This window comes from Castor canadensis, chromosome 13 (assembly GCF_047511655.1).
Source record: "Castor canadensis chromosome 13, mCasCan1.hap1v2, whole genome shotgun sequence".
NCBI classification, from domain to species: Eukaryota; Metazoa; Chordata; class Mammalia; order Rodentia; family Castoridae; genus Castor; species Castor canadensis.
Window position 1 is genome coordinate 32,830,011 of NC_133398.1, and position 27,223 is coordinate 32,857,233.

The 27,223-nt window shown below is 39.3% G+C and overlaps 1 long non-coding RNA gene across 2 annotated transcripts in view; it reads right to left on the reverse strand.

The window, feature by feature from the left end:
- Positions 1–619: 619 nt before the first annotated feature.
- Positions 620–27,223, reverse strand: part of LOC141415397 (uncharacterized) — a 36,735-nt gene continuing 10,131 nt past the window's right edge. The window contains exons 2-4 of one of the 2 annotated variants that reach the window (XR_012440364.1): positions 13,344–13,433; positions 9,266–9,364; positions 620–2,258 (exon numbers count right to left, since the gene is read on the reverse strand). This is a non-coding gene — a long non-coding RNA (uncharacterized lncRNA). Of the gene's footprint in view, positions 2,259–9,265; positions 9,365–13,337; positions 13,434–27,223 lie in introns of both variants that reach the window. The other variant, XR_012440365.1, reaches the window with a different exon arrangement.

Genomic DNA, 27,223 nt, shown 5'->3' on the forward strand with positions numbered 1-27,223 from the left:
ATGCAACCTGATTGTAAGTTAAGGAGCATCTACAATAACTGTCCTTTTTAGGAAAGAATTATTCAGGTTCAAAAATAAGACTAGTGAAGTTTTGTGCTGAAGTCATGACTTGTTTGTTTTGGCAATTAAGTTTTGATTTGGAGGTAAGTATAGGTTCATGTGCAGTTGTGAGAATTAATACAAAGATACCTGTATAACCCTTCATCCAGTTTCCTACAGTGGTATCATCTTCCATAGCTGGAGTACAATATCAGAACCAGGAAGCTGACATGGATTCAATCACCCATCTTATTCAAATTTCACCAGTTTTATATGCACTTTCCTATATGCATATGTTCACATGTATTTAGTTCTATGCAATTTTCTTTCATGTGTAAACTTGTGCCACCACCATGAGAGGCAAGATACAGAACCATTAGTGCTCTCCAGAGAAACAGAACCACTGGGATTCTATGGTTTGGATGTAGTTTGTCTCACAAAGGTCATGTATGTGGCTGGGGATGTGGCTCAGTGGAAGAGCACTTGCCTAGCATGTGCAAAGCCCTGGGTTCAAGCTCTAAAACTGCAAAAAGAAAAAGAAAAAGGTAATGTATTGGATGCTTGGTCCCCAGTGTGGCAATATTGATTAGTATTCCATGATCTGGATCTACCACAGTTTATTTAACCATTCCCCCTCTGACGACATTTTAGTTATTTCAAGTTCAAAGCTATTTTGAATGTAACTACAAAGAACATCCTCATACATGTTTTTGTATATACATAAATTTTACTTTCTCTAGGAACCTTTTATTTACTTTGAACTATTTGATAAGCAGACTACCAGAGGGCCAACACAGCTGCATAGAACAGAAAACTGCACAACTTGCTAAAACTTCTTTGGGGAGTTTTAAAGAAAAAAGAACCGTGCTTATCAAAATTCCTCTTGGGAAGGACAACATAGTGAAAATGATTACAACTGAACGACTGAAGGACAGACTGCGGGGAAGTCCCAAAAGGGCGGTAAGTGGTCAAGGAGACACTTCTCCTCCCTAAGAAATGCCTGTTTGCATCTGAAAGGCATCTCCACCCTCAGGCAATGCAAATAGACTATAAAACCCCACTCCCCACCCTGGCCCATGGGATCACTGATTTCTGGGTCCCCCTGCATTCTCAATATGCAGTCTTTCTCTTCTCTTTTCTCCAATTAAATTCTCTGCAAATAAAATCTTTCCGACCTCTGCTGTTGGAGTCTGCCTGTGCTTTCATTCTCAGAGCAGGCTCAAGAACCCTGAGCATCTGAAATTCCTTCGCGTGTCATCCATGCACCATATTTGGCGACGCACGAAGGGCCAGCCTTCACCTGAGGTCGGTATAGGTTGTGCCAAACTGGGAAAGACTGCCTAGGAATGTGACCATGAGCATCCGGCACTCCGGTGGAGTCTGTTTTCCAGGAGAGACCCCCCACCATGGCCTAGCTACGGTGCAACTCTCAGGTCGACCTTTTCTCCCTCTCTCTCTGTCTTGTTAAGGAGGGTTTCTTCCTTGGGAAACTGAGGAAAAGGTCTGAGCCCACTACAGCTGTACGGCAAGCAATCTGAGGAAACTCAGAGGCGGGGCAGGGATTTGTACTGCACTGCCAATGCTACGTGGCAGAACTCGACTTCGGTGCACCAAGGCTTTTTCTTTTTTCCTCTCCTTAAACGCTAACACTCTCTTTCAAGATCTGAACAGCTTAAGGGGAGGTCCAAAAACAGCCGGTGGAAAGGAAAGTTTGTCTTCAAGCCACAAAAGGTGTTCTGGCCGGGGCACTCCCCAGTGTCACCCAAAGGCTGGAGACGCAACTTCCTGACCTGCCCTGAGGCCCCAAAGGCAGCTAAGTCTTGGACCTCTCCAGCCATGTCCGCGGCAAACAGACAATCAGATCTCTCATGCTTTCTTCATGGTTTCCATGGCCCGAGAGTGGAGGTCACCTCTTGCTTCCAGTGCTCCAGTACTGCCTTGGGCAGGATCGACCTGGACAGCAGGGATGATCAATAATCCCTCATGCGTTGAGCCTGGAAACTCTTTTTCCCCAACCCTCAGCCTCTCTTTCCCCTTTCCCAGGCAGTTCAGGATGAGTGTCCCCCTCCCTGCCTTTGCCGTAAATAGCAGTGAGCTTCTTTCTTCAGGGAGTTTGGGAAAAATCCCTACAGGCATCAGAAAGTGCTAGTCTCCAATTTAGGCTTAACTGTCTTTGTCAAGCATCAGATTTACTGGTTAAACAGGTTCCGCAGCCTGCCCTGAGGGAAAGGAAAAAAAATAAAAATAAAAACAGTTAAAAGGCAAAAACCTCAGGTCTCCATTTTTTGCCCCTTACCAGAGCAAAAGCCTCCAGATGCTCTCTCTCCTTTCATAGAAAGCATATATGCCTCACAGGATATATAGGGGAACAAAAGTCTACTTCACCAAGAGTCCCCATCCATCCCTCTAAATTAGTCCTCCTTCTGGCCATGCAAGCCCTCTTGGTTACTTTGATAGAGTTTTTTTTAATTACAAGCGTTCAGCTGATAGAGGAGAACTAGGCCTACTTGGGTCGCAGGGCAAACAGGCAAGTCAAAGTAGATGAGAGATTGGTCAAAGATCATCTCAGGGGGGTGGGTGCAACTGAGATATCTATCTGTAAATCCTCCACGACTCTACCCACGAGTGGCAGTGGAAGGAGCAAGGGAGAGCGGGACGCCCTCTCCCACTAGAGTTTCTCCTTATCTGGGGACGCTTAGATAAAAGGAGAAAACTCTGTTAAGGTGACCAATTTTTCCTTGTTTCCCTTTTTAGATGGGAAATCAAGCCTCAAGGATCCAGGAAGGATCCCCCCTTGCCTGCTTATCAAAACATTGGAAAGATCTTAATCCAGAAAGTCTTTAGCAAAAGCGACTCAAGTTTTACTGCACCCAGGCTTGGCCACAGTATCCTCTGGGAGATGAGGAAAGATGGCCAGAAGGAGGGAGCATTAATTATAATACCATTCTTCAATTAGATATGTTCTGTAAAAAGGAGGGAAAATGGACCAAAGTTCCATACGTTCAATTGTTCTTTCTCCTAAGGGACCACCCAGAATGGCTAAACAAATGCAGGCTAGATATCCAGACCATGGTAACCCTTTGCAAAAAGCCCCCAAACTCCCTTGAGCAAAAAAAAAAAAAACCCATCTGATGCTCCATCAGCTCCGCCTCTTCCCCCTTACCCAGCCACCTCACACACTGGATGCTGTCCCACAGGACTCTACCCCCTCCAGTTAATTCCCGGAGGGGACAGAGCTCATGTTCCTTTTAGAGTGAGTGAACTTAAAGAAATAAAAAAGGATTTAGGAAATTACACAGAAAATCCAGATCAGTACATCCAGGCATCTAGAGAAGTCAGCCAAAACTTTGAACTGGGCTGGAAAGACGTAATGCTATTGCTATCTCAGACCCTCACTTCTCTGGAGAAACAGCGGGTTCTAGATCAGGCAGTCACAGCTGGAGACAATTATCACTTAGATAAAAGTGGCCCTACAGGCCTGTCTCCTACTGGGCCCTCACAGGAGGAGGAGGGGGAGGGAGAAGAAAGACAAAGACATTGGATACCTAGAAGGGAGCCTCGATTCCCAATTCCAACAGGAGATCAGGCAGTGCCTAGGTATGACCCTAAGTGGGACCCTGAAAATGACAAGGATGAATGGAGTCGTAACCATTTCATCCACTGCATTCTTGAGGGACTAAGGAGAGCCAAGGTAAAACCTCTTAATTACTCCCAAGTCACAGCTGTACAGCAAGGACCCTTAGAAACTCCAGTAGCTTTCCTACAGAGACTTAAGGATGCTTTACAAAAGCATACCAACATTATACCAGAGTCACAGGAAGAGGAAATCATCCTAAAAGATAAATTCCTAACACAGCACCAGATATCCGTAAAAAGCTTCAGAAATTGGTGGCTGAAGGGAGCAGAGATCTGGACCAATTGGTCCATGTAGCCACATCTGTATACTATAACAGGGACTTAGAAAAAGAAAGGAAGGACCTGGAAAGGGAAAAGAGAAAGGATAAGTGGCAGGAGGCTCTGATCACAGCGCTCAGAGGCTCCTCCTGGACAAAGTCCAAACCCAAGGACATGCTTTCAATGTGGACAAGCTGGCCATTTTAGGAGGGAGTGCCCCCGGAGAAAGCTACCTCTGGGACCCTGCCCCATTTGTCGGGGAAAACATTGGAAGGCACACTGTCCCTGGTTCCCAGGGGAACCGAGGTCAGAGCCTCCCACCCAATGACGGGTCCCAGGGCCTCCCATACAGGCTTCTGTAACCACTGTAAAAGCAGAAGAGCCCCAAATTAAACACAAGGTCAGCCTCCTTATCGATACTGGAGCCAGCATCTCAGCTATTCCTTTCTCTCCCGGACCCAGGTCCTCCAAGAAAATTACTGTTCAAGGCGTATCAGGCCAGCCTCTAGAACGTTTGCCCCTACTCCTCTGCTAGGGCAAAACCTTCTATCCAAATTGGGGCACAGCTTCTTTTACCCCCAGGAGAGTACTTTTGCTTGCCCCTAATAGAGGCACAAGTAGACCCCACGGTGTGGAGGTGTGGACGGATGGACACACTGTGGGATGGGCACAAACAGCTGCCCCAGTCCTAATTCATCTCGAGGACCCCTCCTGGTTTCCCCATCAAAAACAATATCCTTTAAAGGCAGAAGTTAAGGAGGGGCTAATTCCCATAATCAAAGACTTAAAGAGACAGGGACTGCTAATAGAATGCTCCAGCCCATATAATACTCCTATTCATGGTGTCAGGAAGGGACCTAACAAATGGAGGCTAGTCCAGGATCTCTGCCTGATCAACAAAGCAGTAGTGCCTCTCCTGTAGTTCCAAATCCCTATATGCTTTTAGCCCAAATACCTCAGGGTACTACTTACTACTCTGTCCTGGATTTAAAAGATGCCTTCTTTTGCATTCCCTTACACCCTAAAAGTCAACCTATCTTTGCCTTTGAGGACCCCACAAGAAAGTCTGGGCAGGTCACTTGGGGACTGTCCTTCCCCAGGGATTCAGAGACAGCCCCCACCTCTTTGGGTTAGCTCTAACCCAACACTTGGCAGAATGGCAATACCCACAAGCTACTCTGCTACAATATGTAGATGACCTCCTGCTCTGTGGACCAAATGAGCTGTCATTTCATGAGCCACTGAGTCCTTACTAAACTTCTTAGCAGATAGAGGTTATAAGATCTCTAAAGAAAAAGCCCAATTGTGTCAGTGTAGGGTTACATATTTAGGTCTTGTCCTGGAGAAAGAAATGAGGTCTCTAGGAGAAGACAGAATCCGTCCAATCCTGACATTTCCTCTACCTAAAACTCTAAAACAATTGAGGGCCTTTTTGGGTGTCACTGGATACTGTAGAATTTGGATCCTGGGATATGCAGATCTAGCCAGGCCCTTATATCAAATCCTTAAGGAAGCACAGAAGGATACCCAGCCCTTTATTGAATGGGATGACAAGTCAGAAAATGCATTCCACAAGTTAAAGAAGGCTCTTATGACAGCTCCTGCCCTCTGTCTCCCAGTACAAGACAAGTTTCAATTATATGTCTATGAAAAGGGAGGACTGGCCTTGGGTGTGGTGACTCAGCTCCAGGGCATCACTCCCCAGCCAGTAGGTTACTTAAAAAGAGTTAGATCAGGTAGCCAAGGGATGGCCAGGATGCCTCAGAGCAATGGCCTCAGTAAGCCTTCTAGTGCTTGAAGCTCAGAAACTTATCCTAAACTACCCCCTAGTGGTTTATACCCCACATGACCTAGGGGGAATTTTAAACTCAAAAGGAGAACTTTGGCTATTTGACAGCTGTCTACTTAAATATCAGGCCCAGCTTCTGGGAGGAACAGAAATAACTTTAAGGACCTGTCAGAGCCTAAATCCTACATCCCTTTTACCAGAGGCAGAGGGAAATCCTGAGCACTCGTGTGAGGAGGTACTTATGGAAAATTATGCTGCCCGACCTGACTTAACTGATCAGCCCTTAAAAAACCCAGATCTAGAATTATACACTGATGGCAGTTCCTTTGTCAAGAATGGTATCAGACATACAGAGTTTACAGTTGTGACAGAATTTGGCACCCTCAAATCAGGTCCTCTTCCTCCTAATACAAGTGCTCAATTAGCAGAATTAGTGGCCCTAACAGAAGCCCTAAGACTGTCAAAAGAGCAGAGAGTCAACATCTATACAGCTTCTAAGTATGCCTTCCTGATCCTGCATGCTCATGCAGCCATCTGGAAGAAAAGAGAAATGCTAACTACAACAGGAACAGCTTCCCATAGGGATAAAAGGGAGGTTACTTTAATAGTTTTAGGGATAACAGCATTAGTTGCAGCCCTTGCTGGAATCAGCTATGGGGTGATTGCCAATCATGTAACTGCAAAAAAACCTAACCAAAGTGGTAGAGAACACCTCAGACCAGGTAGGCCTTGCCATTAAGGACATGCAAAGGTCTTTGTCATCTCTTGCCTGTATGGACCAACGCCTGGCCCTAGATTTTCTTTTGGCCAAGCAAGGGGTGGTATATGCCATCGCCAATACCTCCTTGTTGCACATACATAAACACTTCAAGCATTGTACAGGAATGTGCAGATTACATTCTCCAACAGGCTAAATGGCTCTGGGAGCAATCTCTTGAAACTCAGGTTTCTACTCAGGTATGGGACCAAATAAAATCCTGGATCCCCTCCAGGACTCGGTTCCTACCCTTTCTGGGGCCTATAGTTGCCCTTGTCCTCTTGCTTGTGTTTGGGCCTTGCGCTTTAAACTTACTTGTCAAGTTTGTTTCTTCTCGCCTAGAATCCATCAAACTACAAATGCCTCTGGTGGAGATGAAAACGACCTACTACTGTGGTCCCCTTGACAACCCCTCTCGTGATCAGCCCTGATGCTTCGGGCCCCTTCATCGGCCCCCTGTCAGCAGGAAGCAGTTACTGAACAGACTTTGTTGTCCCAATCCCTAACAGCAGTTAGGGCTACCATTGAGAGGGGGGAATGAAGGACTGAAGGACAGACTGCGGGAAGTTCCAAAAGGGCTATAAGTGGTCAAGGAGACACTTCTCCCGAAGAAATGCCCGTTTGCATCTGAAAGGCATCTCCACCCTCAGGCAATGCAAATAGGCTATAAAACCCCACTCCCCACCCTGGCCCACGGGATCACCGGTTTCTGGGTCCCCCTGCATTCTCAATATGCAGTCTTTCTCTTCTCTTTTCTCCAACTAAATTCTCTGCAAATAAAATCTTTCCGACCTCTGCTGTTGGAGTCTGCCTGTGCTTTCATTCTCAGAGCAGGCTCAAGAACCCTGAGCAGCTGAAATCCCTGCGTGTGTCATCCTGTTGTGGCAATATAGTCAGAGGAGAAACCAAGCAACACTCGGAGGAGTGGAGAACTCAGATTTTAATTTTTACGCTAGTGGGCCCAGACATATACCTGTGTCTGAGCCCTGAACAAAGGATTCACAGGATATTTAAAAGGCAGTGCAGGGTATCAGGTTACAAGAAATGTGCTCTCCCATAAAGTAGGGCCAGTAGTGGGTTAGAGACCTAAGGTTTAGATAAGAACAGCAGGGGAGTCCTGCTTTGGAAAGTTTATTTACAAGTGGAGACAAAGGAAGGCAGGAATGGGTACTTATCTTTGCATGGTGCCTTTCATCTTGGTCCCAAACTTTTGCATGGCTCTAATGGGCAATTCCTCACAGCTCTGTCCAAGGTTACAGCTTTTAATTGACAGTTTACCATGTTTTACAACCCTGTTTCAAGGCTATCTTCCTCTTCAATCCGTGCATCACAACAAATATTTAAGACCTTAAGCTTTTTTCTTAGGACAATGTTCTAGTTTATGGAAGTCATTTTGTTTGCTGAGTGGAGTCTGTTAAATAAAATTTAGAGGAAAGCATTGTTTGGACTGAGCTTCTGCACAATAGAGTCAATAGACAAAACCAAACTGGAGTTACTCATGTTGAAGTTTATACCAAAAACCAGATACTATGTTGTTTATCTGACCTTCTAAGAAATCAAAAGAGAGAGAGAGAGAGAGAGAGAGAGAGAGAGAGAGAGAGAGCGCCAAGTCCTCAAACAGACCAGCATGGTAAGGAAGTCTCCTCTGTTTTAACCTTTACAAATGATATAACTCTGAAATGACCAATCTACTTCTGATTTTCTCTTTCTACTTTTCTCAGCCCCTTTCTGTCTATAAAGCCAAACTCCTCTGCTCAGCTAATTGGAACATTCAGTATAATTTGCAAGATGAAGTGTTGTCTGATTCTAGAATCATAAATAAAAACAAATTAATATCCTTACATTTGTTGTGCTTTCACCTTTTGACAGTTCTGGCAACCCTTTGGGGGTTACTTGTCTTCAACATGGAGCTCCAAAGGTTGCAAGTTCTTTTCAGGTAGTACTCTGCTTCTAAGTATTTTCTATTTCAACTAAGTGGAAAATATTGTAAGTCAAAAATGCATTTAATAGACCTACAAAATGTCATAGCTTGGCAAATCGGTACACTATAGAGTATCAGTTGTTTCCCCTCACAATCATGTGACTGACTGGGAGCTGAGGTTTGCTGCCCCTGCTCAGAATCCATGACAGCTGGGGTTTGGGTGTGGCTCAAGTGGTAGCATGCCTGCCCTAGCAAACTCAGGGAATGGAGTTCAACCCTCCAGACTGAGAGAGAGACAGAGGCAGAGACAGTGACAGAGACAGAGACATAGATATTTTTAGTCTGGAAAAAGATTAAGCTTCTAGATTCAAAGTACAGTTTCTACAGAAGGCATATTGCTTTCATACCATTATAAAGTTGAAAAATAGTAAGTCAAACCAGTTTAAGTAGGAGACCATATTATGATGGTGGATGGTTAGGAACACAGGCTAAAAGCCAAATGGTATGGAATAGAATTCTGGCTCCACAATTTACAAACCATATGACCTTGAACAAATTACTTAACCTTAGTTTCTGAGTCCAAACTTTAATAGTAGCTTCCACAGTTTAAAGAAATTAAATAAACTGATTCATGTAAAGGTTTTAGAACCATGCCTAGTGTTTATTAAGTACTAGTAATGATAAGCTTTTACAATTTTCATTTAATGATCTCAAAATAGTGGAGTCTTCATTGGCACATAACTATCATTTACTTAAAACATGTCTATTTTTATCACATAGCTGTTTGTGTTAGTCAACTTGCCATCCCTGTGACAAAATACCTGAGAAAATCAACCATAAGGGGGAAAGGTTTGTTTTAACTCACAATCTCAGAGGACTCAGTTCATGGCCACCTGGCTCTGTTGTTTCTGGATCTGGACAAACTTCATGGCTAGGTGAAACAAAGCTGTTCACTTCATGGTGGCTGGGAGCAGAAAGAGAAACCAAGGAAGGGGCCAGGGTCAAAATATAACCTTCAAGGGCACCACCCGATGACCTACTTCCTCCAACCAGGTCTCATCTCCTTAAGAGTCCACTACCTCCCAATAACCATTTAAGTTATGAATTCACCAATGGTATAGCCCTCATCATCCAATCACAAAGTTCCCACTCTGAATAAGGGGACCAAAGCATTGGGGACCAAGTCTTCAACACATGAGATTTTGAGGGGACATTTCAGATCCAAACTTAAAGTGGTTGTTATGAAAAATTCTTTTATACTCTAGAATTACAATTTCTAGGCAACTACTTAACCGTTTAAGTAAGTCACCTGTTTAATAATGCTGGTGATTGACCTTGTATCTGTGACTCATTAGGTTCAGCTGGGTGCTCAATTCCTCTGCTATTTACAATGCTAATTACCTTAGAGAAAGAAGCAAGTCAAACTGAGAGCTAAAATTAGATGTTGCAGCTCTTAGAAGTACTGATTAGAAGGAAGAATTTTTAAATGGAAGGTTTTTTTTTCACTTTTGGATGTCATTTCCAATGTTAACTATTTAATTCACTAATTTTGAGGACATTTGAGTCATAGTAATCAAAATATTTTTAAATGCCTTAATATCTGGTATTGGTAAATACCACATACAATTGTTTGGCAAAGATAAAAGTATATAATTTAAAAACAGGTACAGTCTCTTCATTTTGCAAACATGTTTATGCAGTGTACAAGGGACTTGAAATAATAGTGAAAATGTAAAAATACTGTCATACAGTTGGGCTAATGGGGTTTCTAAGTGAAAAAGTAAATTGTGTGATCCCCCAAGAGAAACTAGAAAGAACCCAGGCTGCTGCTGTCTTAGACATATGCTAATGTGGCTATTAACAGTCTGAGGAGGGAGGTACTGAAAAATTATTTCACGAGTAGTTTACATTTAGTAGTTTTTTTTTTCAAGTTAGATTTTAAATTCTACTTTGGTAAATATTTAATTGTAACAAAAAAGGTTACACTTACATTAGCATAGCCTAGATGATGCCTAATTGGTACATAAATTTCATGGAAAAGCAATATCCCTCCCCATTAACATACTTTCTACAAAAATACTGTGATGAAATAATTAAATAAATTTCATATAAGAGTTAATAGAACCTCACACACAAAAAGTAACTGTGAGCTGGGCGCTGGTGGCTTATGCCTGTAGTCCTAGCTACTCAGGAGGCAGAGATCAGGATGATCGGGGTTCAAAGCCAGCCCAGTGAATAGCCTGTGAGACCCTATCTTGAAGAATACCCATCACAACAAGGGCCAGCGAGTGGCTCAAGACCTGAGTTCAAACCCCAGTACTACAAAAAAAAAAAAAATTAACTGTGAAAGATGACTGATGTGTTAATTTCTTAACTATTATTTCATGGCCATACCACCCTGAACTCGCCCGATCTCATCTGATCTCGTCTTAACTATTATTTCATTATGTATATGCATATCAAAACATTATGTTGTATGCCAGAAGTATATAAAAAATTTTTAAAAGTCAATAAATTACTGTTCTGGGGAGAATTCAGGAAACAGCCATGGAAAAAGTTCAGTTCTATAAATGTATTTAAATTTTTTTCTGCTATAATGACTATTTACATCTACTGTAATTGTTTCAAGAAGAATACAGTGAGCTGGGCATGGTGCAAATGCCTGCCTATAAGGATGGTGAGTCCAAGACCAGCCTGGCTACATAACAAGATCCTGTCTCAAAAAGAAATAAAGGAATCCAATATAAGTACTATCTTCCTTAACTGGAGATAGTCTGAATAGTCTTTATATTTAGCTAATTATAACAAGATCTGTAAAGTCATAGTAGCTAAATATAAGACTGATGAGTAAGTACACAATGAATAGATAATTTTTCCTAAACCAAACAAGAAATTAAACATTATAATCAAAAGATTAAGAGTTATATAAGAAATAACTGCTGAAATTAAGGTAGACTTTCACATAGTTTGAGGCAAAGTAACCCTTTAGAGATGTAAAGATCCTTCTTCTCCTCACTTCTATATTATGTTGTATTTCTCTTATCACACATGCTATATTTTTGGCTTATCTAAAGAAGTAAAATTTCAGAAAGCATTGAGCACACATAAGATTACTATACAGTCTTCCATCCCTCTTTAATGACCCAACCTACTGCCTAGGAAGGGTGAAGAAGGCAGCTATTGTGCACTTGTTACAGGCAATTATTTAAATCAAGTCTCAGGCAAATTGCAAGTAAAAGTCCTGGAATCTAAACCCTTTCTCCACCTTGGTTTTAATGTAATTTTATTATTTCAAATTAGTTGATTGTGTGAGGCAGGGAGAGTATGCATATTTTATTCAAATTTTATTTTTGAATTCCATGATTGTGTTGTTTACTATGATCTTGAATAATAACTGGACAGACCTTAGAATAATGCCATAGACTAAAGACTATCAGAATCCAGGACTTGCATTTGGTTCCTCCATTAATTTTTCTTTTTAATCATTCTCTTTAGTGATTCTCAAAGAAAGCTTTGACTTTCCAAAATATTGATTATTCTAAAATATTTTAAACATTTTTATTAGCATATATTAGTTATACAGGGAGGGGGGATGCATTTTGACATTTCTATGTATGCTTACAGAGTACCTTGGTTAAGTTTCCCCACCATCTCTCCAAACACCTAATATTTAAAGGGAAGAAAGTAAAGAGAATATCAATTTTGAAGGGACTTATAATCTAAATTCATACAAAACATTAAAAAATAAGTTATTTATCCAAAATATTATTTAAAAAACAAAGCTAGTGGATAAGGCACATGAAAGAGTGATCACAGTGGAGCTGGCTTGGCCAAACAGTGTGTTTCCTGAAATGTAACTGTGAGTCATTTTCTCATATACTCATACTCCCTCACTTGCTTTTTTTTTCAATTAAAAATTTTTGAATTGTGGTCAAATATAACATAAACTATACGATCTTAGCTATTTTTAATTGTACAGTTCAATAATATCTTCACACAATTGTGCAGCCAATCTCTAGAGCTCTTTTCATCTTGCAGAAATGAAACTCCATACCCATTAAACAATAGCTTCTCATTCTCTCTTTCCCCGGTTCCTAGAGACTACCATTCTACTTTATGTCTCTATGAGTTTGATTTCTCTAGGTGTCTCATAAATGTGGACTTACACAATATTTGTCTTTCTGTTACTGACTGACTTCACTTAGCATGATGTCCTCCAGGTCTATCCATGATGCAGCATATATCAAAACTTCATTCCTTTGTAAGGCTGAATAATAATTTTTGTTTAACCATTCATCCATTGATGGACACTTAGGTTAAATACTCCCTTTGGCTATAATGAATAATGTTGTTATGAATATGGGTGTACAAAAACCACTTTAAAATCTTGATTTCAGTTCTTTGGGGGATATATAATAGAAAGGGGAGTAATGAATTGCATGATAATTCTATCTTTAATTTTTAAGGAATCATCATACAGATTTTGTGGTGACAGCACTATTTCATATTCCCACCAACAATATACAAGAATTCTAATTTCTTCACATCATTGCCAACACTTACTATTTTCAGGTTTTTTATTTTTATTGTAGCTGTCCTAATGGCTATGAAGTGATATTTCATTGTAGTTTTGATTTGCATTTTCATAGTGACTAGTGATGTTGAGCATCTTTTTATTTTAAATTTTAATTAGTACACCTTAATTTAGTAAAAATAGAAAATATATTTAAGTAAAAATGTGGAAAAGAAAACCACCTTTAATCCCACAAGAATATATGACTACCTCTAACATTTTGGTTAAATTTCATCCTATATACTCTTAAAAACACAGATGAATGGGCACATGCTGTGGTTTCTAGATATCTTAGTTAATTTTGATCACTGTAACAAAGTACCACAGACCATGTGTCTTATAAAGAACAGAATTTTTTTCTCACAGTTACCGAGGCTGGAAATGCAAGATCAGGATGCCATCTTGGCCAGGTTCTAATGAGGGCCCTCTTCCAGGCTGCAGGCTGCCAACCTCTTGTGTCCTCAAAAGGAAAAAAGCAAAGTTGATATTCAGAGCTCTCTGGTGTTGCTTTTTTTTTTTTTCTGTCTAATCCTATTTATAATGACTCCACCCTCAAGACCTAATTACCTTCCAAAGGACCTATCTTCTAATATTATCATATTGAGAGTTAGGATTTCACTATATGAATCTGTGGGAGCCACAAACATATAATCAGTCCACACTGTATATTTTAGGTTTTTTTCTTTAACTTAGCCATATCACTCTTAACACTTTTAATTTCTTAAGTATTATATACAATTTGAAATATTTCTTTATGTAAATTTACTGTGATTGGTTTATCCAACCCCTATCATTGAACAGTTTTTTTTTTTTAATTTGAGGCATTACAAATAACCCATAGTTCTTTTCTTTTGGAGAGTGAAAAACAATCTTTTTAAAAAATGTAACAAATGCTCTGCTTCCTCCAAAAAAAATAAGAGCTTTCACATCTTTCTTTATGCTCAATTATTTTCAGTTATTAAATAAAATTCGAGTTCTTTTGTCCTTTGTTATTGTTATTTCAACTTCTGGATCTATTTTCTGTCACTAATGTCTCACCTTTTTTTTTTTTAGTCTTGTATTTTCCAAATGTCTCTAGATTTGGATTTCTACCTTTTCTTTGTCACCTGGAAGTAGAATGTGCATGTTAAATGAATTAATAGTATAGTAATACTATTTTTAGGGCATTGAAATGAACTTAAGACTTTAGTCTAAACTAGACATAGTGGCACATGCCTGCAGTCCCAGCTACTCATTGGCTAAGCTGGGAGGATCCTGTGAGTCCAGGAGTTCAGGACTAGCCTAGGAAGATTGTCAGACCTGTCACACACACAAAAAGACTATATCAGGGTTCTTAAGGCTATCAGCTATCAAATTTTCCAACTTCAAAAACCTACCCCTAGATGTAGAGAGATTCACAGGTGTGGAAGTGGGTGTTGGGGTAGCAAGGGAAATTGGGGATGTCAAGAAAGATCTGACTTACAGTCAATTAAAGCAAGTCTGCAAAACCAAGGCAGTAGGAAAAGTCTGCCTGTGAACTTCATTTATAGGGCAACTGAGCTAAGGATGGTGTTAATATTTTTAAATCTTTTAAATTTGAACAATTCATGTATACAGGATGATAGATCAAAATATTTAACCACTTATATGACAGGGGGTCTGGTCAATCAGAATGTAGTGAGCATAATTTCTCTGTACCAATGAGTGCTGGTTGAATATAAATTAATATTTCTATTTAGGGTAGAGGGGCTCATAGGGTATTCTAAAGGATTATGGAAGATCAAAATCAACAATTACAATTTGACTTTGGAAGAAGATTTTTTTGTGTGTTTAGGAGCCATATTACATAAAATAACTTGTGTATTTTTGATGTGTCAGTGTATTCAATTCTTTTTTAGAAAATATTATCCTCTTTGTAAAATTGCATTAATTAATGCCAAAACTTCAGAGCTATGATAAGAAGACAGGGAAGGACATAAAATCAATACTTCAACATTGAAATGTTTTAAATGTTAGTTTATTTATTTGTCTCAGAGCTAGGGATTAAACCTAGGGTCTTGTGCATGCTAGGCAAACAGTCTGCCACTGAGTTTTATCCTCAGCCCCAATAGTTTATTTTTTAATAGAACCCCTTCTTTTTTTATCGAAATCCACCTCTTAATGACAAAGTAAGATATCACTTTATTTGTATGTTTTGGTTTACACACTTATAACTGTTAATTTCCAATGGGCAGTTGGTTTGCAATTTGGAACACACTATCATCACCAGTAAGAATATACCTCCTCTCATTAGTGAAATCACTATATCTGTATTTGTGACTAATTCAAAGAAAAAGATCCTGCTATCTACCAGTGTTCTCTGTTTTTATGAGTGAATGTGAGAGTAACTTTGGAAGTTCAGGATAAATCCTCCAGGCTTCATTGAGCATTCAAGTCTGAGGTTAGATACCATCTGTTTGTAACATTCAGGGAAACATTAGCAGCTCAGTTACCAGGTCCCATGGGAAGTTGAATTTAGGCACATCCCCCTCCACTTGAGGGAAAGGGAGTCAATCAGTCTTTGCCAGGCAACACAGAAAGTGTTCTTGGGTCTTTTCTATTCTTTTCTTCTTTTTCCTTTTTCTTTTTCTCCTTCCTTTCTTCCTTCTGGGAACAAATCCAGTGCCTTGCACATGCTAGGTAAGCACTCTACAGCTATTATCTCCAGCCCTTTTTTTAAAATTTTGAGACAGGGTCTAGATAAGTTGCCCAGGCTTGCCTTGTACTTGCCATCTTCCTGCCTTAGCTTCCTGAGTCACTCTACCGGGATTAACAGATGTGCACCACCATTCCTAGTGCTATCTTGCTTATCTCTTCAAAATCCACCTCTTTCCTTATGAAAAATTCCACAAAATTTTCCAGCAGTGGAAATACCCTGTTCATATCTGGAATAGGAACAAGGAGATGGTCATTTGTCCTCCTTTCCCCCACCCACTTCCTGCATTGAATGTATTCATGCCAAACAAATTGGTGTCTATTCTACTTCACAAGGATGGGCCACACCACTGGTCACACTCTGTTTAGCTGAAGCCATTAAGAGTAATGAGATCACCCAGTTTGGATTTTTAAAATGAGAACACATTTAAAAGCAGGACCCCGAGTAACATCTGTGTTTAGAAGGCTGTGGAATACGAATGGGCTAATGAAAAGGACAGAGAAACAGTGAAAAGATATTGGGGCCATCATGTAAAGGGTTGTGGGTAGATCAACAGTGCCACATGCTTTAGAGAGGACAAAACTGTAAAGATTGAGAAAAGTCCATTGAATTTGATGTTTTTAGGTCTCTCATCAGTTTTGAAAGAAAAGTTTTAGTTAACTTGTGGAGATAAAAGTCTCCTTGCAGGAAAAATAGTGGAATAAACCCATGTAAGAAATCTGATGATAAAGTAATTATGTTGTGCATTGTTTTATAAATACTTCCATATGTTTTACTCTCCTACTCTCCTCCCCAACCCCATCACCATTTACCTGGGTTGTTAAAATAGCCCTGTTTCTAGTGTCTCTCTAATTCCACCCTGTGTTAGTAAAGATATAGATGGCTACATGATGGAAAAAATAGCCTTCCATAATTCAGTGACTTAAAGAATAGTAAGTTCATCTCTCATCTCCGTCTAAAGCAGGCTTCCAGGTCCGTAGGTGGCTTTCTTCCATGTAGTGATGTAGAGTTGTGATACCCTTCCATCTTGGGCCTCTGTCATTTGCTAGGAAAATTCTTCTCACTCACATAACTAAGGCAGGGTCACCATGACCAGATTTCAGCTTTTGGAAAGAGGAGGAGAATGCAGGAAAATGTTTCTCCTAGTATTCTGCTAGCGCAGAAGTTCGCACATCACTTCCCTCACTTCTACCTCCCATTCCATTGTATAGAACATTCCAACATGGTATTTTAAAGGACCCTGGGAAATGTAGTCTAGCTGTGTGTCCAGGAAGAAAAGAAGACTGGATTTTGATAGACAGTTTTCAATCTCTGACACATTCTCTCATCCTTTTTACCCTTTACACTGCTATGAAGGCTACATATCTGATTTCCAAATCTGACCATGTCATTCCCCTGCTTTAAAGAAAGAATCAGTGGTTTTGTATCATTGAAAAACAAACATTTTTATTGAGCACTGAGTATGTGCTGAACACTGTAGGTATAATGAAAAGGAAAATAAAGATTCTTACAAAGGAGCTAGAAACAGGGAATCATATGTTACTCCTCCTCTCAACCCCCTAAAATCCATCACAAAGCCTTATGAACTCGCATTCCAGCCAACGTACTACTGTGTCTTTCCTCCCTGTTTTGCACTAGTGTTGCTACTCTAAATATTTTTTTAAAAATCTAAAATGACATAGCTTCTACCTAACCAGATATATAGACGACTTTATCAAATGAGCCATGAATGTGTAGAGTTGAGTGGAAATTGAGCATTTAATTTTAGCTAATTTGTTGACATTACCTATTTTTATGTTTATTCTCACCCTGCTCCTGCTTGAAGTTGGTGAGAGAAACCTTTTCCAAATCACTCTCTGATTCCTTTTCTTTTGTGGAATGGCTGAGTTCATTATCTGTGCATGATGGTCCAAACATGAGATTTCCTCTTGTACTCTTACAACAAACCACCTTTAGTTGCTTGAATGACTTCTTGCCCCTATTCACCAAAAGAGCCTTCGTTAAAACAGTTTCTTTTTTGGAGGAGGGAGACAGGGTCTCACTATGTTGCCCAGGCTGGTCTGGAACTTGCTATGTAGCCTTAGGCTGGCCTTGAACTCATGATCCTCATGCTTCTGCCTTGTAATTTCATGCTTTGAGAAGGGTATTTAACATCTAATGTGGACATAGCATAGTACAACATATTTGGGTGATACCATACCATCCTTCATGGAAAGTGCTTTGGCAGTGGCTGGTGCCCTCTCTGGGAAGATATAGCTATATTAAATAGTTGTAATATACATTGTTAGCATATTTTATATTTATCTTATATGGTTCAGTTAATTTACTGTAAAAATAAAGAGTTGCCCTGAATAAACCATCAAATTAGTTTGATGCTTACTCCGTTTGCTCTTCCTGAACTTCCTGGTTATTTTTCAGAGTTTAGAATCCAGTGTATTTTTCCAACCTGAACTGTGGATAATTCTAAAAGAGGACTGAAGAACAGTTGTTGCATTAGGATATGGTGACAATACTCTTAGGTTTTTTTTCAACTCCAAACATCTGATTTGCTAAAAAGAAACTAGCAGTTATGTGAAAGAGAAATATCTGTGAACCACTTTCTTCAGACAGTAAGCTTTCGTATGTTGGGATTATTAGTCTTTGTAATCACATTTCATATAAAAAGAATAAATAATACAGAAAGGGAAAAACATGAGCATTGAAATATTTTTCTGTTTTTAAATCACATGATATAAATGTGCACATATTTGTGATAGAATGTGTGTGTGAGAGTCATTTACTTAATCTAAAAAGTAGATTTTGCTAGAAGTTTTCTTTGTTCTTTTCCGTAGTCTGAAGACAAATGAGACATTTGCATTTTCTATTATCTGAGGTTTGTGCTGAAAATAGAATCAAAATATAGAATTTAGGTTTAATGCTAGTAAAATATAAGATCTGCTAAGATTCATAGATTGTAAAGATTGTGTTTTTACAACATGATCTGGTGTTCTGAGAAAATCTTATCTCTTCCAGTAAAATTCACTTGTTTGTTCTAAGTGTTCAAAAGGAACTTTTTAATCCCCAGTTCTGGTTTTAAATATATGACTAATGGTGAAACCATAATGTAGGAACATATTAAAGTGTGTGTGTGTGTGTGTGTGTGTGTGTGTGTGTAAGGTGGTGGTAACATGGAAGACTAATTAGAAAATATAAATAAGGCTCCTTTTTAGATTACAAAACAACATACAGGATTTCAAGATGTCGGCTAGAGGGAGGAAGCAGAAAGCATGCCTCCTATAGTGAAATCTTGGAGAGACACTGGAGACATACCTTGCAGGCAAAACCACTGAGAAGAGGCAAAACTTTGACCCCTCCACACCTCCAGCCTGCGCAGAGCATCTCCAATTCACGTTAGGTGGAGAAACCAGGAGGGTCCCGGGCTGCCAGTCGCCCACGCCCAGATGGCTTGGGAAGACACAGACAAGGTGAGCTTAGCGGTACCACGGTACTCCCACAGACAACCCGGGCCAGAGCAGCATAGCCCCCTGGACAGACTGACCTCCACCCGAGAAAAAAGAGAAACTGACTAATAAGCAATAAGAACAATAAAGACACCTGGGAAAGAGGGTGGGGCGCATGGAGCACTGAAGATTGGGGGAAGGGAATCCTTCCTGGAACTGTAAATAAACAAGCCAGACTGGCAGGAGCGGGGGTGTGCGCCCAGCAACCAGGAGCAGGAAAGCTTGTGAGAGTGGTGGAGGGAGGAAAACTCCAAAGGAGAGGGGTGAAGACCCTCCTTCCACGTGAGCTGTAAACAAACACACAGGCCTGAGAAAGAGGGTGCAGTGTCACCTCCCCCAGTGTGCTTGGAAAGGGGAAAGCTTGTAGCAGAAGCTTGGGCACAGGAGAACTCTGAGTAAACAAAGCCTGCAGGGCCAGGTGAGTGTTAAGCTCACCCCTGAGATCTGCATAACTAATGTCTCCAGCAACAGCAGGCTGACAGCAGCGTGCAGGCAAGCCACAGCCGCAGATAGCCATTCACAGAACTGTCTCCAGACTCTTTTTTTTTTGCTCTCCCTTACCTTTGATGAGAAAACAACCGAACTACACCTGCATGCTGAAAAGCTTACTGAAACTGTATTGCATTTGAACTTGGGACACTTTGTGGGTTTTTTTTGTGTGTGTGTGTGCAGTTTTGTTTTACTTTATGCATCCCCTTTGATGAGACAACTACAGAACAACATCTGAGGCACAATCTCCAGGATTGGAGACTGAGACGGACACCAAAATTATTAAGACTGAAACTTCATTGCATTTAAACTTGGAGGTTTTTGAAAATTTTTTTTATTTTCTATTTTTCATTTACTTATTTTTTATTTTATTCTTATATTTGTTTTTATTTTTTATTTTCAATCCTGTCTCTCTAATGCCTGTTCAGCTTACTGTCGATTAGTACAATAATGCACCCTGTTTATACCTTTGAAACTTTTTTGTTTGATTCCTTGTTTTGTTTTTTCCTACTTGTCTGTTTATTTGTTTTTCCCTTTTCTTTAACTTCTTGCTTTCCATCAACTCTCACCATTCCATTCTAAATATTATCATTGTTATTATTACAAGCTACAAAATACTTAATTGCACACAGTACAGGGAAAGTAACAACACAAAGGACAATGACAGGAAGACAGAAAAAACAGGGAAACCAGTTTCCCCACAGCAAAAATGTAGTACAGGAACCAGAGGGGAATGAAGAAAACAGATACTCAGATCCAGACTCCAACAAAATGAAGATAAACTGTGCCAAAGAACCCAATGAAGCCCACAAGAATAATTTAAAAGAAGACATACTACAAGTACTCAATGAGAATTTTATAGAGATGATACTGGATAGGGTCAACCAAAACGTACAGGAGACACTCAAGAAATTCCAAGACAATAAAAATAGAGAATTTGAAAAAGCAAAAGAAGAAATAAAGGAAACCATAGAAGCACTGTATAAACACCAAAATGAAACAGAGAACACGATTAATAAACAGATAAATGAACTCAGGACAAAAATAGACAACATTAAAGAGGAAACCACCCAGGATATGGAAAACCTCAGAAAAAAGAACAAAACAAAACTGCAAAACAAAACAGAAGGCCAATCCAGCAGAATAGAACAAACAGAAGACAGAATCTCAGAACTTGAAGATGAAAAATGGTAATTAAAGGAAAAACCGAAGAACTATTAATTAAACAACTCAAGACCTGTGAAAAGAAAATGCAAGAACTCACTGACTCCATCAAAAGACCAAACTTGAGAATCACGGGCATCGAAGAAGGAGAAGAGGTGCAAGCAAAGGGAATGCGTAATCTATTCAACAAAATAATAACAGAAAATTTCCCAAATCTAGAGAAAGATATTCCCATACAGATGCAAGAGGCCTCCAGGACACCAAACAGACCAGATCAAAATAGAACTACCCCATGTCATATCATCATTAAAACAACAAGTTCAGAAACTAAGGAAAGAATATTGAAGGCTGTAAGAGAGAAAAAACAAGTAACATACAAAGGTAAACCCATCAAAATCACAGCAGACTTCTCAACAGAAACATTAAAAGCAAGAAGAGCATGGGGTGAGATCTTCCGGGCACTGAATGAAAATAACTTCAACCCCAGGATACTCTACCCAGCAAAACTATCATTCAAAATAGATGGAGCAATAAAAGTCTTGCACAATAAGCAGAAACTAAAACAATATGTGACCACAAAGCCACCACTACAAAAGATTCTTCAAGGGATTCTGCACACAGAATGTGAAACCCAACTTAACCAAGAAAAGACAGGCAGCACCAAACCACAGGAAAAGAAAAAGCAAGAAAGTAGAGAGTAACCACAACTTAGGTACACACAATCAATCCTTCAAACAACTAAGACAACTAAATGACAGGAATCAACACATAACTATCAGTACTAACGCTTAATGTTAACGGACTTAATTCACCCATCAAAAGACACCACTTGATGAAATGGATTAAAAAGGAAGATCCAACAATTTGTTGCTTACAGGAGACCCATCACACTGGCAGAAATAAGCATAGGCTTAGGATGAAAGGCTGGAAGAAGATTTACCAAGTCAATGGTCCCTGAAAACAGGCAGGAGTAGCAATACTTATCTCTGACAAAGTAGACTTCAAACCTACATTGATCAAATGAGATAAAGAAGGACATTCCATACTAATAAAAGGGGAAATAGACCAAAAGGAAATAATAATCATCAACCTGTATGCACCCAATGTCAACGCACCCAATTTCATCAAACATACCCTGAAAGACCTAAAAGCATATATTAATGCCAACACAGTGGTTGTGGGAGACTTTAACACCCCATTATCATCAATAGATAGGTCATCCAAACAAAAAATCAATAAAGAAATCCAAGATCTAAAATATACAATAGATCAAATGGACCTACTTGATGTCTACAGAACATTTCATCCAACTTCTACACAATATACATTCTTCTCAGCAGCCCATGGAACCTTCTCCAAAATAGATCATATCCTAGGGCACAAAGCAAGCCTCAGCAAATATAAGAAAATAGAAATTATACCGTGCATACTATCTGATCCCAATGCAGTAAAGGTAGAACTCAACAAAAGTAAAGACAAAAAACATGTAAACAGCTGGAAACTAAATAACTCATTACTTAATGAATAATGGATCATCGATGAAATAAAAGAGGAAATTAAAAGTTCCTGGAAGTCAATGAAAATGAAAACACAACCTACCGGAACCTATGGGACACAGCAAAGGCAGTCCTGAGAGGAAAGTTTATAGCCATGAGTGCATATATTAAAAAGACTGAAAGATCCCAAATCAATGACCTAATGATACATCTCAAACTCCTAGAAAAACAAGAACAAGCAAATCCCAAAACAAATAGGAGAGAAATAATAAAAATAAGAGCTGAAATCAATGAAATAGAAACCTAAAAAAACATACAAAGAATTAATGAAACAAAAAGTTGGTTATTTGAAAAAATAAACAAGATCGACAGACCTCTGGCAAACCTGACTAAAATGAGGAGAGAAAAAACCCAAATTAGTAGAATGAGGAATGCAAAAGGGGAGATAACAACAAACACCATAGAAGTCCAGGAAATCATCAGAGACTACTTTGAGAACCTATATTCAAATAAATTTGAAAATCTTAAAGAAATGGACAGATTTCTAGATACACATGATCATCCAAAACTGAACCAAGAGGAAATTAATCACCTGAATAGACCTATAACACAAAATGAAATTGAAGTAGCAATCAAGAGTCTCCCCCCAAAAAAAGTCCAGGATCTGATGGATTCACTGCTGAATTCTATCAGACCTTTAAAGAAGAACTGATACCAACCCTTCTTAAACTGTTCCACAAAATAGAAAGGGAAGGAAAACTGCCAAACACATTTTATTTTTTATTTTTATTTACTTATTTTTTTTTATATCCCCGTGGACCATAAATTGCTTGGACACCACATCTCTGCTTTTTCTTCTCTATTTCTCTTGACCTGCTTTCAAATACAGATTTGAACTCCATCAAGCATGGAGTTCTAACACACCTTGATTTTTATTATGTGGGTAAAGGATATTGACTTAAAAGTCCAGCTACAATAGAATTGACTGAGACCTTGCCTTGACAGCTATGCTGAGTCACAGCATCCTAAAATTTAAAAAATACCAAATGTATGACAGAACAGTTATGTTGATCATGGGCCAGTCTACTCATTAGTCCATTGAGATGTCTGATTTAAGGGGAACGTGTGGGCGATCTTAGTTGTTATGGCCCTGAGGTAAGAACCAGATGCCAGATATAGTTTCATTATAGAAACCCCCAAGTTTAATGGGTCCGGAGCGAGAAGAGGGATACTTCCTGAGCGGGTTGTTGGTTTCACAGAGGATGGTAGATTAAGAGATCACATTATGATAGAGGATATCCATATTGACAAGGATTTATCTGACTTAATGCGCTAATGTATGACCAATAGAGTAATGTATTATATCCTGTCAATAGGTGCTCTTTGGATGTGAATATCCATGTTGTTTAAGTAGATTCATGTGTGTCGACATTTTATGTACTACAGTACGAGTTGTCATTTATATACGTGCTTATATGTCTGTGGTGAGGAATTTTATGTACGATAATACAGTTATGTACTACGTACGCTTATCATTTCAAGTACTCAAGCATTATTAATGTGGTATGTAAGCAAATGCACGATATACATAGATTATTGTAATGCATACATATTAGTGTATTACTTAGGGTTAGGTGATATAAAATTGAATGCAGGGGGTAGTTTAATTGTAAGAATATCAGTTTTGGGTGCTGATGGTGGGACTTTGTTTCCTCCTTGATGTCCTAAGGGGATAATTTCCCCATTGTTGGTTTACAAGACCAAAGTAATAGTTTATACTATGAGGACTCTTCATTTAAGTATTTTGTTTTCGATTAGGCTGGCGGTGGGTATGAGAATGAGAATGATGAGAAAGTATAGGATGGATGCTATTTGACCAATGATGATAAATGGGGGTTCAACAGGTTATCCGCCGATTCATGTTAGGGTGAGGAGGTCAGCAGTTAGTGCTCAGAATAGGCATTGGCCAAACATATTTTTTGAAGCCAGTATTATACTTATCCCAAAACCAGGCAAAGACACCTCCAAAAAGGAGAACTATAGGCCAATCTCCTTAATGAACATTGACGCAAAAATCCTCAACAAAATAATGGCAAACTGAAAACAACAACAAATCAAAAAGATTATTCACCATGACCAAGTAGGCTTCATCCCAGGGATGCAGGGGTGGTTCAACATATGAAAATCAATAAACGTAATAAACCACATTAACAGAAGCAAAGACAAAAACCACTCGATCATCTCAATAGATGCAGAAAAAGCGTTTGATAAGATCCAACACCATTTCATGATAAAAGCTCTAAGAAAACTAGGAATGGAAGGAAAGTTCCTCAACATTATAAAAGCTATATATGACAAACCTATAGCCAGCATTATACTTAACGGAGAAAAACTGAAACCATTCCCTCTAAAATCAGGAACCAGACAAGGATGCCCACTATTTCCACTCCTATTCAACATAGTACTGGAATTCCTAGCCAGAGCAATTAGGCAAGAAGAAGGAATAAAAGGAATGCAAATAGGTAAAGAAACTGTCAAAGTATCCCTATTTGCAGATGACATGATCCTATACCATAAAGACCCAAAAAACTCTACTCAGAAGCTTCTAGACATCATCAATAGCTACAGCAAGGTAGCAGGATATAAAATCAACATAGAAAAGTCATTAGCATTTCTATACACTAACAATGAGCAAACTGAAAAAGAATGTATGAAAACAATTCCATTTACAATAGCCTCAAACAAAATCAAATACCTAGGTGTAAACCTAACAAAAGATGTGAAAGACCTCTACAAGGAAAACTATAAGCTTCTGAAGAAAGGGATTGAGGAAGACTATAGAAAGTGGAGAGATCTCCCATGCTCATGGAGCATGTAGATTCTTCAACATAGTAAAAATGTCTCTACTCCCAAAAATAATTTACATGTTTAATGCAATTCCCATCAAAATTCCAGTGACATTCATTAAAGAGATTGAAAAAATCTACCATTAAATTTATATGGAAACACAAGAGGCCAAGAATAGCCAAGGCAATACTCAGTCAAAAGAACAATGCTGGAGGTATCACAATACCTGACTTCAAACTATATTACAAAGCAATAATGATAAAAACAGCATGTACTGGCACAAAAACAGACATGAAGACCAGTGGAACAGAATAGAGGACCCAGATATGAAGCCACACAACTATAACCAACTTGTCTTTGACAAAGGTGCTAAAAATATACGATGGAGAAAAAGCAGCCTCTTCAACAAAAACTGCTGGGAAAACTGGTTAGCAGTCTGCAAAAAATTGAAACTAGATCCATGTATTTCACTCTATACCAATATTAACTCAAAATGGATCAAGGATCTTAATATCAGACCACAAACTCTAAAGTTGATACAGGAAAGAGTAGGAAATACTCTGGAGTTAGTAGGTATAGGTAAGAACTTTCTCAACGAAACCCCAGCAGCACAGCAACTAAGAGATAACATAGATAAATGGGACCTCATAAAACTAAAAAGCTTCTGTTCATCAAAAGAAATGGTCTCTAAACTGAAGAAACCACCCACAGAGTGGGAGAAAATATTTGTCAGCTATACATCAGACAAAGGACAGATAACCAGAATATATAGGGAACTTAAAAGACTAAATTCTCCCAAAACTAATGAACCAATAAAGAAATGGGCAAGTGAACTAAACAGAACTTTCTCAAAAGAAGAAATTCAAATGGCCAAAAAACACATGAAAAAATGCTCACCATCTCTAGCAATAAAGGAAATGCAAATTAAAACCACGCTAAGATTCCACCTCACCCCTGTTAGAATAGCCATCATCAGCAACACCATCAACGACAGGTGTTGGTGAGGATGTGGGGAAAAGGAACCCTCTTACACTGTTGATGGGAATGTCAACTAGTACAACCACTCTGGAAAAAAATTTGGAGGCTACTTAAAAAGCTAGACATTGATCTACTATTTGATCCAGCAATACCACTCTTGGGGATATATCTAAAAGACTGTAACACAGGTTACTCCAGAGGGCACCTGCACACCCATGTTTATTGCAGCACTATTTACAATAGCTAAGTTATGGAAACAGCCAAGATGCCCCACCACTGATGAATGGATTAAGAAAATGTGGTATCTATACACAATGGAATTTAATGCAGCCATGAAGAAGAACGAAATGTTATCATTCACTGCTAAATGGATGAAATTGGAGAACATCATTCTGAGTGAGGTTAGCCTGGCCCAAAAGACCAAAAATCGTATGTTCTCCCTCATATGTGGACATTAAATCAAGGGCAAACACAACAAGGGGATTGGACTTTGAGCACATGATAAAAGTGAGAGCACACAAGCGAGAGCTAGCATTTGTTGCCCTTAACGCAGAGAAACTAAAGCAGATACCTTAAAAGCAACTGAGGCCAATAGGAAAAGGGGACCAGGAACCAGAGAAAAGGTTAGATCAAAAAGAATTAACCTAGAAGGTAACACACACACACAGGAAATCAATGTGAGTCAATGCCCTGTATAGCTATCTGTAGCTCAACCAGCAAAAACCCTTGTTCCTTCCTATTATTGCTTATACTCTCTCTACAACAAAATTAGAAATAAGGGCAAAATAGTTTCTGCTGGGTATTGAGGGGGTGGGGGGGAGAGGGAGGGGGCAGAGTGGGTGGTAAGGGAGGGGGTGGGGGTAGGGGTGAGAAATGACCCAAGCCTTGTATGCACATATGAATAAAAGAAAAAAAAAAGAATTAACCTAGAAGGTAACACACATGCACAGGAAATTAATGTGAGTCAGCTCCCTGTATAGCTATCCTTATCTCAACCAGTAAAAACACTTGTTCCTTCCTATTATTGCTTACACTCTCTCTTCAACAAAATTAGAGATAAGGACAAAATAGTTTCTGCCGGGTATTGAGGGGGTGGGGGGAA